Genomic DNA, 4,976 nt, shown 5'->3' with positions numbered 1-4,976 from the left:
CCCGGAGAACGAGGCCAGGCGCGGTGGCTCATGCCTGTAATCCCAGCACTTTGGGAGGCCGAGGCGGGTGGATCACGAGGTCAGGAGATCAAGCATCCTGGCTAACACAGTGAAACCCTGTCTCTACTAAAAATACAACCCCCAAAAAAAAAACAGCCAAGCATGGTGGCGGGAACCTGTAGTTCCAGCTACTCTGGAGGCTGAGGCAGGAGAATGGCGTGAACCCAGGAGGCGGGGCTTGCAGTGAGCTGAGATTGCACCACTGCCCTGGTCCAGCCTGGGCGACAGAGCAAGACTCCCTCTCAAAAAAAAAAAAAAAAACCCCAGAGAAGTAAAAAACTAAAAGTAAAAGACTCTTACATTTGTTTCATCTATCTCACACTAAAACGTATTTAGTCATTTCTCTGTTATTAGACATTATAATCAAGCAGAATTCTCTCTTATTCAACATTCTGACACAACTTGAAACAATGACACAGTTGATCGTTCCCTCCTTCTTGAAAGCTTCCTTTCCTTCACTTCTAGAACATCACACTCCCCTGGTTTTCCTCGGAACTCAATGATTTCTCATCACTCTCCTTTACTGGTTCTCCTTCATTTCCCCCCATGTATCTAGAAGGTAAGTTTCATGAAGGTGAAGATTTTTGTCAGGTTTATATCCCAACGCCTAAAAAGGTACATAGAAGAACCATACTCACTAAGTAACTTCTGAATGAATAAGGGAGTGAATCAGCCCCCAAGGCTCAGACGCTTGGATCTCTTCTCTACCAAAATTCACTCCCCTGATGATCTCACCTATCTCATAATTGTTAGTACTACAAATAAGCTGAAAACAGTCACATTTCTCACTCTTCCTGGACATCACCCTGAACTTCTGGTTTCTCCACAAACATGCTCCACCAATTACCATCTCCATTTAAGTTACTGGCAACTTTATTCTTCCAGTTACTCAGGCCAAAAGCCTTATTCTTGGCCGGGCGAGGTGGCTCAAGCCTGTAATCCCAGCACTTTGGGAGGCCGAGACGGGCGGATCACGAGGTCAGGAGATCAAGACCATCCTGGCCTACACGGTGAAACCCCGTCTCTACTAAAAAAATACAAAAAACTAGCCGGGCGAGGTGGCGGCGCCTGTAGTCCCAGCTACTCAGGAGGCTGAGGCAGAAGAATGGCAGGAACCCGGGAGGCGGAGCTTGCAGTGAGCTGAGATCCGGCCACTGCACTCCAGCCTGGGCGACTGAGCGAGACAACGTCTCAAAAAAAAAAAAAAAAAAAAAAAAAAGCCTTATTCTTTATTCTTCTGTTTGGCCCACAACCCACAAACAATCACCAACAAATTCTACAGGTCTACCCTCAAAATATATCCAAAATCCAACCCCTTCTCAGCATTTCACCTTGGTCAGAGATACCCTCACCTGGAACAGTACAACATAAGCTTCCTGACTACTGCCCTTACTTTTATTTATTTATTATTTATTTGAGATAGCCTCCCTCCCTCTGTCACCCAGGCTGGAGTGCAACGACAGAATGACAGCTCACTGCAACCTCAAACTCAAGTGATCCTCCTGCCTGTCTCCTGAGTAGCTGAGACTATAGGCACATACTGCCATGCTTTTTTTTTTTTTTTAAACACAGAGTCTTCCTCTGTCGCCTAGGCTGGAATGCAATGGCACAATCTCCACTCACTGCGACCTCCGCCTCCTGGGTTCAAGAGATTTTCTTGCCTCAGCCTTTCGAGTAGCCAGGATTATAGCCATGTGCCACCACCCCCAGCTAATTTTTTGTATTTTTAGTAAAGACGGGGGTTTCACCAAGTTGATCAGACTGGTCTCGAACTCGTGACTTCACGATCCGCCCGCCTCGGCCTCCCAAAGTGCTGGGATTACAGGCATGAGCCACTGCGCCTGGCCTAATTTTTTTATTTTTGTACAGACATGGTGTCACTACATTGCTCGGCCATCCTCCCACCTCGGCCTCCCAAAGTGCTGGGAGACCAGTTCACTACTATGATACCAGCATCTAGAATATGTGGTACATAATATGTATTTAATATATACTTAAGTAAAAATAGTATTCACAGTAAAACTTCAAATGATGTTAGTGAACCAGCTAATTATGTGCCCAAACTATTCTAAATACATGAATTAATTCACATTCATTTGACCAGTTTAAGAGATTAGGTACTACTATTATTATTTCTATTTTGCAGATGAAGAAATTGAGGCACAAGTTAAGGATGGGAAATAAACATTAAGCAGTTTGCCCTACATCATACCATGGCAAAGCTAGGATTTGAACTCAGGCACTCTGACCCCAGAACCCACACTCTAGTACACTGAAAGACTTGGTGACCAACAGATTGCAATTATATTCCACAGACACACACACAAAAAGACATAAAGAAAATGATATTCCACATAATCTGTATGCTAAGTTTATTATATGTCTGTGAAAACTGATAATCAGTATTGATTCTTAATTAACCAAAATACTTCATTCCTGAATCTTTCTCCATTAATGTTTCTGACAGAATATGTGTAAAATACACATTTAACAACTTTCATACTACTTCTAAAAGTAAACATAGTGTAAAACCAAGCAGCTGCTGCTATGAGAACCTTCACTTTTTTTTTTTTTTTTTTTTTGAGACAGAGTCTCGCTCTGTGAGCCAGGCTGGAGAGCAGTGGCGCAATCTCGGCTCAGTGCAACCTCCACCTCCAAGGTTCAAGCGATTCTTCTGCCTCAGCCTCCCGAGTAGCTGGCGTTACAGGTGTGCGCCACCATGCCTGGCTAATTTTTGTATTTTAAGTAGAGATGAGGTTTCACCATGTTGGCCAGGTTAGTCTCGAACTCCTGACCTTGTGATCCGCCTGCCTCAGCCTCCCAAAGTGCTGGGATTACAAGCGTGAGCCACCGAGCCCAGCTGAGAACCTTCACTTTTAAGTTTGCAGTATTAATGCTGAATTAACAGACTGGCATAGCTACCTATAACATAGGTAATGAAGGAAAAAAAAAAAAGAACACCTCAGTAGACTCAACAAGGAATCACAAGTAATGACTAGCAAGCAACATTTTTTGAAAAATAAAATGTAGGCACAAGAAATGCTAAACGAAATAGCTTACTTTTACCTTAGACTTTCCCCAAATTATGTGATTTCATTCCTACAAGGACAAGAATCACAGCTTACTACCAGCCATGCAAATGTCATTTTAGGAGTACACGTTTTACCCAGTATCTTAGTTCACATTTGTCCCAATTAATTAAGTTTACATATAATTTAAAAGCCAAAACTAGATATGTCAATTTTAAGTTTTCCTTCTAACTAATCCAAAGTCAAAACTATTCACTTTACCAAATGAATTAACTGAATACAGTTAATTATTTATAATTATAAATTGGACCACACACTTTCTCACTTAATAACTATTATGTCCTGTTTCCCATACCTCTCTACAAAGTAGAAAGAAGTATTTGCTGGAAGACAACAATCTGCTCATTAAGTAGGCACTTAGAAAAAGCAATGATCTGCAACTACTGAAATTCGTATCTGTATATTTCTCTTTCGGGTTAAGGAAAACACTTCTCTGGCTATTTTTCCAAATAAACTGGGTAAGCCTTGGGAAAGTCACTGCTTAAATACCACTTTCTGACAGCTCCTCTTCCTCCATTAATGAATTATTGAGAGCCATGTCTACTTCCATCCATTACATAATACATGTCCATCATGGGACCTGTTTTCTGAACAAGAACTAGCTTAAATGACACTAACTGATAAGTAGAGTCAGTGAATACTGTAATCTAACAGGGGGCAGGAATCCAGAAAACAAGATTCTGATTTACAGTGCTAAGTTGTGAAAGAGTGATGTGAAGAACACTGAACACTGCTTCTTCTTAGTAATATTTCCATACAAACTGAGACACATGCCCCCAAAATGTTTTTAAAGCACTTGACTCCAAGAACATTTCTCTGAAATTCAGGGGCCTACCAAAAAGAAAGTTCCATTTCATTTTAAAGTGTTTTAATAAAGACCGCAAGAAGTATAACTGCAAATGAGAAATAAAATTTCAACAATTTAGCACTGAACACAAAATGTCTAAAAGTCAAGGTCTACTGAGCAACACGCTGTAAAAGACGGTTGTACTTTAAAACATTTCAGCATTTTTCATATAATTAGCTCCAACAGAACTGTTCAAATTGTTCACTTTATCCACCCAAAGCAGTCAACCACAACCACCTGCAACTATTATTCAGAAACGTGCCTTCCAGAGCAACCACCTGAGTCTGGGGCCTTCTCTCAAGGGGCCAGGATAAAGCCTGTAAAAGGGTGGTATAAAGAGATCTTTTAGGCATGGGGGAAAAAAAACCTGGAAGACACCACCTTGAAGGAGCTAAGTGTAATGCGATCAAATGGTGGCTGCCAGAACGAAATTGTCTAAACCGAAGATCTCCCTCTTCTTGGGTGTAAAACTTTCAGATCCATCCACACTCAGTTTACCTGAGCCAAAGCACCTTCCCTCTCCGACCCCCCCCCCACCCCGCCAGAAGAAAAAGAATCGAACTCTTAAGTAGAAACGTGACAGATCTAGTGCAATAAAATAGGTTCTCCGACTGCCTCAAAGGTAACATGCACAGCTCATCGTCCTTTTCAAATACAACACTTCATCTTTTATCTCACCATTTCATCAAAAAGAAAAGAAACATCTTCAGCATTTTACATCACTCACCTAACCCAAAGATCCACCCTGACCGCACCCCAACCTCATGGCTCCCCAATTTCTCCGTCTCCCTACTACCTCGTCCGCAGCTTCACTAGTCCTAAGCCTCCCACCCTCCGCTCCCCAAGTATCCAGAGACCGAGACCCCAGTTCCCGACCTCCCGCCCCAGGATCCCCACATCGACCGCCTCGGCTCCCGCCCAATCCCGGAGCCCGGCTGGGTGGAGCCCGCGGGTGGGCGCCGTGGTCTGGGTGGGGCCCG

The 4,976-nt window shown here is 42.9% G+C and overlaps 1 protein-coding gene across 1 annotated transcript in view; it reads right to left on the bottom strand.

Annotated features, from left to right (window-relative positions):
• Positions 1-4,976, bottom strand: part of ERC1 (ELKS/RAB6-interacting/CAST family member 1) — a 580,149-nt gene that overhangs the window by 574,113 nt on the left and 1,060 nt on the right. The gene's annotated exons all lie outside the window — the stretch shown is intronic.

This window comes from Colobus angolensis, unplaced genomic scaffold (assembly GCF_000951035.1).
Source record: "Colobus angolensis palliatus isolate OR3802 unplaced genomic scaffold, Cang.pa_1.0 Scaffold89, whole genome shotgun sequence".
In the NCBI taxonomy this organism is placed as follows: Eukaryota; Metazoa; Chordata; class Mammalia; order Primates; family Cercopithecidae; genus Colobus; species Colobus angolensis.
The sequence above is the reverse complement of the archived record's forward strand: the minus strand, read 5'-3'. Positions and strand labels throughout refer to the sequence as shown.